This window comes from Acinonyx jubatus, chromosome B4 (assembly GCF_027475565.1).
Source record: "Acinonyx jubatus isolate Ajub_Pintada_27869175 chromosome B4, VMU_Ajub_asm_v1.0, whole genome shotgun sequence".
NCBI lineage: Eukaryota > Metazoa > Chordata > Mammalia > Carnivora > Felidae > Acinonyx > Acinonyx jubatus.
In genome coordinates, this window is record NC_069387.1 from 74693552 (window position 1) to 74705625 (window position 12074).

The 12074-nt window shown below is 43.2% G+C and overlaps 1 protein-coding gene and 1 long non-coding RNA gene across 4 annotated transcripts in view; one reads left to right on the plus strand and one right to left on the minus strand.

The window, feature by feature from the left end:
* Positions 1 to 2761: 2761 nt before the first annotated feature.
* On the minus strand, positions 2762 to 5060 carry LOC113593048 (uncharacterized). 2 transcript variants are annotated; one of them, XR_003413093.2, is made up of 2 exons: positions 3726 to 5060; positions 2762 to 2973 (listed from the first exon to the last, which is right to left on the minus strand). It is a non-coding gene; the product is annotated as an uncharacterized LOC113593048 (long non-coding RNA). The 2 variants fall into 2 exon arrangements; XR_008300237.1 differs by having other exon boundaries at positions 3547 to 5060.
* Positions 4922 to 12074, plus strand: part of SPATS2 (spermatogenesis associated serine rich 2) — a 146978-nt gene continuing 139825 nt past the window's right edge. Inside the window, exon 1 of one of the 2 annotated variants that reach the window (XM_027036046.2) lies at positions 4922 to 5067. The gene's annotated coding sequence lies outside the window, so the exon portion shown is untranslated. Of the gene's footprint in view, positions 5068 to 5825; positions 5906 to 12074 lie in introns of those variants that run through there. The other variant, XM_027036047.2, reaches the window with a different exon arrangement.

The window sequence follows — 12074 nt, forward strand, 5'->3', positions numbered from 1 at the left end:
TATGACCTTCAATTTTCTTTGTTTAAACCTCACTGACAAGTCTCAACAGTTCCCGGTATGGGAAAGTTGGAATCGTTTTAAATCCATTCTGTGCCATACCTTAGTCCCATTTCTGGACTGGGAAATGTTGTGGGGAACATTGATCGTCTGCTGGGCAGTGACTGACTTAGCATGAGAGTCTGGCTTTGTGAGCACCACCTGAAGGGGCATTTTTCCTAGCATCAATAGGTCATTCACCTTTCAGATGAATTAGTATAAAGAAAGGAACAGGAAGGATATGGGGGAAATATACCCATAACCACCAGTTTGGACTTGGCTTCTGTTGATACTTTCTCCTTTTCACTCCTGGGGTCCATGGCAGAGAGTGTAAATTTACTGCTTTTGGATTGGAAAGCAAATAGCTGTTCCATATGGGCACATGGTGTCATATTATTTATATTCAGTGACTGGAAACCCATGGCCTCTCAGCAGTTGACTTTTCTTGCACAGCCAAAAGGCTGATCATTTTAGACCCATCTCCCTTCCAACTCTAATTCTTTTCCATCAGTGTGTTTCCTGTTCTCATGTTCATGCCTTTGCTGATGTCACTCTTCTTTCCTATAATTCTTTTTCCTCTCTGCTAATCCAAATCTCTACTCTTCTTTTACGATCCAGCTTAAGGTTTATCCCTAAATGATACCTTCACTGATTAATTCCATCTCCAGTAATCTTTCCCCCTTGAATTCCTTCAGTATTCTTGTGAAGTTTGGACTATTCTATCAAGTATTTTCCTGCATACTGCTACATAATCATTCTCTATCTCATGTTTGTAAGTCTTGTCTCTTTAACTATACCAAAGCCCCTTGAGGGCAGTGACTGGCTTCTCCCCATGCAAATAACAGGATATTTAACAATGCAAACAACAGACATGTTACTTAACAATTTAAAGCCTCAGTTTTCTCATTTGTTACATGGGAATAATGATGCCTGCATCACAGGGATGTTGAGACAATCAAATGAGACCATGTGTTGAGAGCGCTTTATAAACAATAAAACATTTTGCAGAGGTTAGTCATTATTAATTTTAAAAAATGGTGACAGACTGGGATACCTGGGTGGCTCAGTCAGTTAAGCATCTGACTTCAGCTCAGGTCATGATCTCACAGTCCGTGAATTTGAGCCCTACATTGGGTTCTGCACTGACAGTGTGGAGCCTTCTTGGGATTCCCTCTCCCTCTTCCTCTCCCTCTCTCTCAAAATAAATAAATAAACTTAAAAAAATGGCGACACGCTGTATAAATGAAAGAGCATGCTGAAATTCCATTAATAAACTTATAGTAAAGCAGTATTAGTTATTGGTTGGTCTTACGTATAGAAACAAAGTCACTAAAGGGCAAATTCACGGCACCTGGCTGGCTTAGTTCCTAATGGATGCCACTCTTTTTTTTTTTTTTTTTTAAATGTTTATTCATTTTTGAGACAAAGCATGAACGGGGGAGGGGCAGAGAGAGAGGGAGACACAGAATCGGAAGCAGGCTCCAGGCTCTGAGCCATCAGCCCAGAGCCTGATGCGGGGCTCGAACTCACGGACCGTGAGATCGTGACCTGGCTGAAGTCGGACGCTTAACCGACTGCGCCACCCAGGCGCCCCTGGTTTGTAATTTCAACTTTAGTTAGCAGAAACTTCTAAGAAAATCATGTTAATTACAGTCATTAATTATCAAGTCTCCAAGATAATGAGGAAAATTTTTGTTTCTCAGACTAAATTCAGCCTCTTTTTTTTCCTAATAAAAATATGGAATCTGACAATCAATCACTTCAGATACAAAATATCAACTCAAACAAACATAAGAAAAATTTTGATTTCCAGGATCTATTTGAAAACATGTCAAATTAGGTCTTTTTAACATCTGCAAAATATATCTGTCAAGATGAAGATTATGTCATGACTTATCCTTAGTTCTAATTTTGCCACTTGATCATTAGGTAACCTGGGATAAATTAATTCCCTTAAGGCTGAACTGAGACATATGGATGTTGTTTCAAAATGATCTTTTGCAATCCTTAGCAGTCACTTTAATCATTTCAGAAATTTGGTTGTTTTTGTGTTTTCTTCAGAGTATGTCACAAGTATTATATGTCGAATTTATTACAGCATTTCTTGTCCTCCAGTACCTCCAGTATAATTTACAGATGGACTTTAAACAATTTGCAATTCTTTCCTTTTTTAAAAAGTTTGTTTTTAGACAGAGGGAGAGAGTCCCAAGCAGGCTCTGCACTGACAGCATGGAGTTTTGCAATTATTTCAAAGCAGTCGATGATCATTTTGTTTTATTATGCACACACAATAGAAAACATATATGTAAAGAACCAAGATAAAATTAATCTTTATAATTCAGGTCCCAAAGATATTTTTGAAACATTTATTCAATGTCTTTTTGGAGAGATAGAATGTGGCATGGAGAAAGGGTGAAAGTGGGACATGAGTTACAGTACCCCTCTTGCAAACTCCACTTAGCAAGTTGTATGCTCTATGTGACCCACACTTTCAACCACACTTTAAACTACACTCAGAACTCTCAGAGATCTGTTAAATATGATATTCTTCACATTGTTAGGTTTCCAGTGATGCTTTGACAGCTCTCATAGATTGGGCCTATGCATGCTCCTTAACTCACCTCCCTTCTATATATCTACATATGGAATATCCGCATATAAAAACTGTCTCCCATTAGACCACTGGCTATCTTAGGAGAGGCATCAGATGTCTTTCCTAACACTGTGAGATTTCCAAAAGTAGACTTTATTTTCCTCCCAAAGAAACAATATTGGTTCTGCAGCAACAAGGGGCCCTATAATGAAGAGTTTTCTAGGCAACTTTTGGTAGGTGAAATCTGTCATTATGGAAGGGATCTTGGATTCTCTTGGTCAGGTACCATTCTTCAGCAGCATGAAGTTTCCCGTTAAGCAAGGTCATAGCATTCCATTTCTACTCTGTATGGGAAGGAAGGGACATTGTGGAAGAATTAGTCACTCATTCCTGTGTTCCTACACTTTGCACTTTTTGTTTCGACACTTTTCACATGCTATTACAGTTAATTATTTAATAGCTTTTATCCTCCTTTACAATAGGATACTCTCCTGGGGATAATCTTGCTTTTATTCTTCTTTGTAAGTGACCCAAAACCTAGAACAATGCTTACCACTCATTGGGTACTTATTTCAATTTAGTGAATGAAAAAAAAGCAGATATTTGGAAAGTTTGCTTGTATTTGAATATTTTGAGAAAAGATGCAATAGTAAGCAACCTATGTATAATGCCTTTGCTAGCTGGGTGACCTAGTCTTTTGCTTATTTAGATCTGTAAGTGATACGATTGGATTAGACCAGGCTTTATTAGCCAGGGGTCAGTGGGCTGCGGGGTATTTTTGATCCTCCAACCTCGCGCAAAGTTAAACACAAAGGACGAGATAACTTCTGGGTATCTGAGATCTGGCTGAGATCTATTACATACACTACTTCATTGCAGGTACTGCGACTGCAGTAACGAACATCTGGAAAACAAACCTGTGCCTGTGGTGTCTAGCTATACATACTCATATACAGTTCCAGGTTTGTCGCTGATGCCTGTCCAGAGTTCCTTAAGCTTTGGCCTCAAAAGCTAACAACATGGGGACAGATCCTGATTAATCTTTTCAATGCTGTCTAAATCCCCAGCCTCTGGCCGCTCCTAATCGACCACTGACCAGTTGACGGTGGGGTGAGTACTTCACACTTTCAGGACACTGGGTAGAAGGTTGCACAAATACTACAGACGATTCTGGCCCTGGGGAGGTTGGGAATCTGATCATGAAGTCAGAAGGATATTTAACAGAAAGATTCACTGGCGGCCTGACCACAGCCGCACGGAGGAATGTAGACGGCTGAGCAAACCAGAGATCCGACTCAGAAATGGGCTTGGGCAGCGTCTGGCATACGTGGTAGAGAACCTTCAAGTCCAGAGGTTATCCTGCCCTCCTGCCCTCGATCCCGCACCGGCCTCTACGGACTCCCAGGAAGCTGAGCGGCCACGAAGTCCGGACGTCCGGGAGTTGCCTGAGGTCAGGGACTCTGAAACGGCCTTTTGGAGTCAAACTTGAGTCGGGAAGCAGGCAAAGGAGAAGGCGCTGGAAGGCCATGGGGCGGAGTCGGGAGCAGCGAAAGGCAACGCGGCCTGAGAGCGCGCGTCCCCGCGGGAACCTAGATATTATAAAGCCCCTCGCACGGTTCCTCTCGATGCGCCCGCCTTCGGCAATCTCCGGGGGAGTTTCGGCTCTTTTCGGCAGTTCCAGCTCCGGTCCTTCACTCCCAGAGCGCGCTGTTACCCCCCTCCCCACGCCGCCCGGCTCTTTGTGGGCCTGGGCTGTTCTGCACGTGGGCACGTGCTCTAGTACTACCCGTCCCCACTTTCATCTAGTTTGTTGCCGACCCACTCCTCCAATCCCTACCCTTCCTCGTTATTCCCAGTTCCCGGCGACGCCCGAGCACCCTCAACTGAGGCGCGCGACCCGGCGGGCGGTGCGAGGCGCGAGGGGCTGGGTCTCGAGAGGGGCGGTAACCCGACGGACTGGAGCCCGCCTCCCGCCCGGCGCCTCTCCACTCGCAGATCCCTGGCGCGCGGGCCGCCTCCCGCCCGGCCTTCGCGCGCCGGGTGGCTGCAACGGCCTCGAGCTCGGCGCGTCGGGTTCGCGCCGGCGCGAGCACGCGCCTGTGCGCTGGCTGGCTGGCGCGCACGCGCCCGAGCGGGCTCCGGGGCGGGGCGAACAGCGCGAGCCCCGGCGAGGTCGGTGTGGATCCGCTGGCACTTCGGCCCCCAGCCGCGGCTGCGAACCCCAGCCCGCCGCCCGGCCGAAGCCGGGAAAGGGGCGGTGGGGGCGGGGCGGCGTCCGGCTCTGGGAGAGCTGGGGGAGGAGCGAGGCGGCGACGGCGGCCGCTCTAGAAGAGGAGGAGAAGGAGGCGGAGGAGCTCCTTTCCTCTTCTCAGACCTCGGAGCGCCCGGGACGCAGAGCCCGGAACTGGGGGGGGACGCGGCGTCTGCGGGGTCCCCGGGTAGGTGAGGCTGAGGGTGCTGGGTGGAGGGGTTGGTGGGGTGTAAAGGGGGGCACAGAAGTGCAGAGAGCGGGCTCGAGGGAGGGCACGGCGGAGGGGGTGGTTGTTGGGGGTTGGGGTATGGACAGGAGGGGGACGTGAGCCCTTTGGGACCCGGAGTGCCCAGACGGTGAAAGCCTTCTGGGGTCAGTGGGGCAGGCCGAAGCACACGGGTCCGAGTTGGGGGGTTTCCAGAGCACAGGCCAGGGAAACAATGGAGTAAGGGGGGACTCTGGTGTGAGCGTGTGTGGGGTATTGGATTTTAAGAAACAACGAGGGATCGAAAAGAATGAAAGAATGGGTCGTTTGGGTTGAGAAGTACAATGAATTGGGAATGCGGTGGGTATGCGTAAGGTCATCTGCGTGGGTGTCCGAGGTCCTCAGGATTTGGGGGCAAAGTGGGATTTGAAAAAAGATAGAAAGGAATGGGGGGGGCGGAATGGAAAATAAGGCAAAGGGTGGCAGAGAAATAAAATAGATGTGGTTTGGGCTTGATTTAAAGTGGAAGGGTAGATCTTGTTTGAGAGTACAGGGTAGGTGGACTAGAGTGGCATCTTTCTCCTAATTCATCCAGGATGATTGAGTTCTTTTGGAAGGTGGGTCTTTCTCAGGCATGTCCCTCTGCTGAGTACAAGCTATTCTTTTAATAATTTGGTTATTTATGGTCCATTTCATCGATGAACCATCCCTGTAATATTTATTTCTCTTATGTTCATCAGGTTACTGTGTGTAATTTACCTGTGGTTAATGAAGCAGAGGAGAACATATCACCAAAAATAAGCATCTTGCTTTGAATTAGGTCAGTGATAATGCAGAGTTCAGGGTGTTTGGGGGAAAGAGAACCAAGAGTTTGTTTTCATTTAGACCCAAAGGTGATGAATAGCATTCATAAAATCGAAGTTATCTATACTTTGTTAGAATTGCAGTTTCTCACTGAGAAATGTTCATATACCATCTGCTACTGGATTTATGCTCTTGGGAGAGTTTGGGTTCTGCCTCGAGAAATTCTTGATGCTGATTTCAAATTATCAGGCTGCCTTTTACCTTCCAGTTTGAATTAAGGTGATTTGAAAATACTGTGGGAAAGTATTTCTGGGTCATAATCTTGGCATTTCCTTAATACTTGGATTTCCAGACCAAATATTGAATGGTTCTAGATACAAGATTGCCGATTTTGAAATTGTATTACCATTATGTGTTCATAAATAGTTGATGTTAATCTTTTTATTTGTTGGGTATTAAGTTTTGCTGACTCACCTAAGATTTCTGGGAATTTATCCATTTATATTTCTCAGCTAGGTCTTGGATAGTAGCATTAGACTAGTTTATAAAGGTCCAAAATAATGACCTCAGTTGTCACTTTTCTTATATCTTACAAAAACTGAATAAAGCAAGGAGTGTCTTCATTAGTGATAATGTGGCTTTTTATTGACCTCTTACAGTAGATGAGGCAAGGTGCTAAGTTTGTTTTGCATGCATTATCTCATTTAATTGAATCCTCACAGTTATTTCCTGTGTTATAATTAAGAGGTTAAATAACTTGCTATGGTCACAGAGGTAGTAAATAAAGCTGCATTCACACTGGGCTCTGTTGGATGCCTTCTTTAAATCTTTGCTGTCTGGTTCTACTTGCCTGTCTTCCTCCTCCTAATCTTGGTTGTAGTACAAGCAGCATGAATTGGTTGAATCTTGGGTTTGATATGATAATGGTGATTTAGATGAAGATTGGGTTAGTGGGCTATATCTGTAGACTTTATAAGTGCTTATTGCTCTTGTGAATTAACAAGTCTTCTGGGGTCCTGTTAAAGCTAATCTTGCTAAGGGTTTGACCTGTGAACAGGCTTATTATTTTGTTTAGTCTAGTGTACTGCTGAAGTACTGTGCCTAGGTGGCGCTCTTCCTTGTAGAAGTCAACACAACCAGTTGTGGAGTCAGAACCAATTAACTTTGGAAAACAATTGAAAATTGTGGAGAGCTCAAGTGCCCTCCCAAGCACCTGTTGAGTCCACAGTTGGTACTGGCATTATCTCTAAATATAGACAGGATCCTCTTAGAAACCAGGAGTGAAACAAGTAGAACTGAGAGAAACAGCTGGGTCCTGAGGGAGGAGCCGTAGGTTGCTGGCCAAAAACATCAGCATAGCCCCTGGGGACTGATCCAGGAGTGGCAAAGGGCTACAGATACTAGTGAATGGCAGGAGGGGAGGGTTGAACATATATGTATTCTTGGCACTGAACTCAGTGTTTTATGTATATTACTTCATAAGATCTTCAAACAACCCTTATAAGGCAGATGTAAACATTATCCCTGTTTTTGAGATGAGGCTCAGAAGGGTTAGTGTACAAAGTCACTTAATAAAAGCAGTAAAGGAAGTTATTATCATTATCATCATCATCATCATCATTGCTGCTTGCTGTTTCCTATTGTAGTGGTTCCAAAATTAAACTTGGGAATTAAAGTCACTCTTTAGGATCTGCTGTGCTTCTTGTTAAGAGTGCAACTGATTATTTCAGTCTTGTTACTTCCACTGGAGACTAGAAGGAAGAGGTTGATTTTTTTCTGATTTAATTGTTGGGAAGGAGAGCCCACTCATTATTTAGTAAACGATCTCCTGTAGAATATAATTCAGCTTCCTCAGCTGCTTAGTGTAAATCTGTAGCAACATGAAAATGGTGTGTCCATCCCTCCTATTCCGAGGTTTTGACTTTCAGGTAAGTTATCTAGGCTGTGGAGGATGACAGGGAAGCATGCTTGTTACAGACTCTTACCACTTTTCTTGATGTTTTTGACACAAAACTGTGACCATCATTCTTAGTTACTTTAAAAAGTTGTGGTAAAATATGGATTATGTAAGATTTACACTTAAACCATTTAAAGTGTATGGGTCAGTGGCATAAAGTACACTTACATTGTTATGCAGCCGTCACAACCATCCATCTTCAGAACATTTTCATCTTCCCAAACTGAAACTTTGTACCTATCAAACAACTCCCATTCCTCTCTTCCCTCAGCCATTCCCCTTTCTGTCTCTATGAATAGGACTACTCTAGGGGTCTCATACAAGTGGAAGTAGTAGAATAATAGTGTTTGTCCATCTATGTCTGGCTTATTTCACTCAGCACGATGTCTTCAAGTTTCATCAACGTTTGAGCTTGTGTCAGAATTTCATGCCTTTTTAGGACTGAATAATATTCCATTGTATGTGTGTACCACATTTTGTTTATCCGTTTAGACACTTAGGTCATTTCCACCTTTTGGCTATTACAAAAAGTGCCGCTAGGAACATTAGTGTGCAAGTATCTGTTCTGGTCCTTGCTTTCAGTTCTTTTGGGTATATGCTAGAAGTGGGATTTCTGGGTCGTATGGTAATTCTGTTTCATTTTTTGAGGAAGTGTTATTACTTAAAAATTTTTTTTTTCAACATTTATTTTTGGGACAGAGAGAGACAGAGCATGAACGGGGGAGGGGCAGAGAGAGAGGGAGACACAGAATCGGAAACAGGCTCCAGTCTCTGAGCCATCAGCCCAGAGCCCCACGCGGGGCTCGAACTCACAGACCGCGAGATCGTGACCTGGCTGAAGTCGGACGCTTAACCGACTGCGCCACCCAGGCGCCCCCAGGAAGTGTTATTACTTTTAAGTGGTGATTTTATTTGTGTTCACCCGAAGGTAGCACTTGACCTTATGTTTGAAGGATGATGTTTTCTCTATTGACTTTTTCTATACTGTTTGTAGGACACTTGTACTGGAAATGATTCAAAAGGAAATGATTTACCTAGTTGTCACGGCTCTCTCTTAGCTTCTGCCTATTTATGTTTATGTATCATGACATCTGGCAAGCACATTCAAATACATTTCAACTTAGCAATAAAAGTACTTTTGAAAATCTTTCAGACAGTTCAGCTGATGAGGAAAATGGGAATATCTGTTGTAAAGTGTGAAATATATCCAATGTGGAAGGACCCATTTGTTATATATATATAGATCTTTCCAGTCATACCTGTAAATGTAGATAATCGCTTAAAAACATCATCTGTGGGGCGTGTGGGTGGCTCAGTCAGTTAAGCATCCTACTCTTGATTTCGGCTCAAGTCATCTCTCAATGAGATTGAGCCCCGTGCTGTTAGCATGGAGCCTGCCTGGGATTCTCACTCTTCCTCTCTCTCTGCCCTTCCCCCATATTCTCGCTCTCAAAATAAATAAATAAACTTTAAAAATGTTTAAAAAACCCATTATCTATACGTGTGTTTGAAAAATGGGTCAGTAGTATAGAGCATTTTCAGTTCTCTTCGCTGCCTTTGAAATCCAGGGTGCTTTTTTCATCTAAAGATGTTTTACATGCTGCTGGTTACTGTTTAACTTGTTCATCCCTTCATTCATTGAAAAAAGTTTGAGTGCCTGCTATATGCTTTAAATATTTCAAGAAGGTAGCTGTAATGTAGGAAGTAAAATTGGCTCAAGTCATTTTTTTTCTCCATCTCTCTCTCTCTCTCTCTCTTTGAGTTCTCACATAGTACCAAATATAGTTGAAATAGCTGCGGACTGATAGTGAACTCTCTCTTAGGGATGGGTCTAGCCTCCCATTTCATTTTTTCTAAATGTCACAAGGGGGTTAATTATCCCTGCGTCTTGCTTCTTGAGATTATTGTTTACAAAGGGACTTTAGGCTCCTATGCCATTTTCTGGGAGCTTCACAAAAGAGCCCACACTTACTTAGAAGTGGTCTGTTGTGGGGCACCCGGGTGGCTCAGTTGGTTAAGTGTCTGACTTCGGCCAGGTCATGATCTTGAGTTCGAGCCCTGCGACGGGCTCTGTGCTGACAGTTCAGAGCATGGAGCCTGCTTCAGATTCTGTGTCTCCCTCTCTCTCTGCCCCTCCCCCCCCCTCAAAAAAATGAATAAACATAAAAAAAAATTAAAAAAATAAAAAGAAGCGGTCTGTTGGTTCTGAAATACAGTTGACCCTTGAACAATGTAGGAGGAGTTAGGGGCACTGACCCCTGTGCAGTGGAAAATTTCTATATAACTTTGGACTTCCCAGACACTTAACTATGTATTATATATTGTATTCTTATGGTAAAGTAGCTAGAGAAAAGAAAATATTAAGACCATAAGGAAGAAAAAATATTCTTTCAGTACTGTACCGTATCAAAAAAAATCCATGTATAAGTGGACACATGTAGTTCAAACCTGTGTTGTTCAAGGGTCACCTGTATTTCTAAAAATTTAAAGTTGTTGGGGCGCCTGGGTGGCGCAGTCAGTTAAGGGTCCGACTTCAGCCAGGTCACGATCTCGCGGTCCGTGAGTTCGAGCCCCGCGTGGGGCTCTGGGCTGATGGCTCAGAGCCTGGAGCCTGTTTCCGATTCTGTGTCTCCCTCTCTCTCTGCTCCTCCCCTGTTCATGCTCTGTCTCTCTCTGTCCCCCCCCCAAAAAAAAATAAATAAATAAACGTTGAAAAAAAATAAAGTTGTAAACACCTTATCTTTAGGTTACTGGATATTAAGTTTTGGTTAGAAGCCAGCATTTTGTTCGCCATGTTCAAATCTACCGTGGTGGTACACAGATTCTGCAGGATTTGAGGATATAGCCATTAGCTTAAAGGCAACTTCTACAGTCATTGTCCTATGACTAATTTGTGGCTAGGGGTTACATTGTGATTCTTACTAGTTCAAACCCTACGTAACAACCTTGGATTGCTGATAAGAAGGAGGATTTTTTTTTATATGACTTAATTAGCAAAATAACAAACATGATTACTAGTGTGGAATGTGTGTGTGTTCTTTAAAATTGGCTAAAGGATATTGGGCCTGAGGAGAAGGAAATTTGTGATGAGGACATTTTATAATTTATTTGGGGAGTAAATAGAGAATCTCAATCAGGCTCTGCACTATCAGCGTGGAGCCCAGTGCAGGGCTCGAACCACAAACCGTGAGACTATGACCTGAACCAAAGTCAGGAGTCAGATGCCCAACTGACCAAGCCACCCAGGCACCCCCGTTATATGATTTAGAGGAGTCATGGTAGGTAAGTGAAGATGCTGCCCAATGATATTACTTCCCGTTGACCTGTAAAAGACTAGAAAGACCAATGTGTACAAGTTGCAGTCTTGAGGATCCTCTCTTGGGTACATGTGATATGTCCAGGAGTAAATTATTTGCTGTTGTTTCAAGGCTGCCATCAGTAGTAGAGCAATACTTGTCTTTAAATTACCCATTTTGTCTCTGATTACATGTCAGTGTGGTCAGCCCATTGCTGGCCCTTCCTGGTTATCTTCTGTTACGTTGATTTGAAATGTGCATTAATGTGTCGTGGTAGTGACTCTTCTGCTTATTTTGTTTGGTCATCCTCTTGGTCGTTAGAGTAAATTGCCTTCATTGCCTACCTGCATATCCTGCACACGCCTTCAGTATAAACATCTCATCATGAGAAGCTCCCTCACATTTGATGAAAACAGTCAAATACATCTATAAGTAAGATGAAATTGCAGGAAACTAAAGTATTGTACTTGAATGGCAGATGATACAGAACCACCACAGACTAAATTAGCCATAGCTTAGATGCAAGCTTGATGTTTTGTTGAATCTTACTGGTCAGTACACACTAGGTTTCTTGAGATGGTTATCTAATTCCTGGTTGACAGTGCTGTAAACAAGGCTTAGTTGGGTAATCTTTTTCATCTCTGTCACTACACAAATGTTGTATTTTATGTTGGTTTTTAAAAAGTTGATATTTGACGTTTGTCATTGTCTGCCTGCCCGTTATGTTATGATCCTGTAAGTTAGACTACGAGATATTATTGTGTGATGTTACTGTAATATGGGAGCATAGGAAACAGCGCAACATTAGTGGTTACTAAATCTGTTTAGGCATGTAACCTGAAGTGGTAGAAAAAGCTCCTAAAATGGAGTGTATTTGGTATCTTCATGGTGATTACTTGTTGCCTGAAATCTTAACATTTAAGTAAGATTAG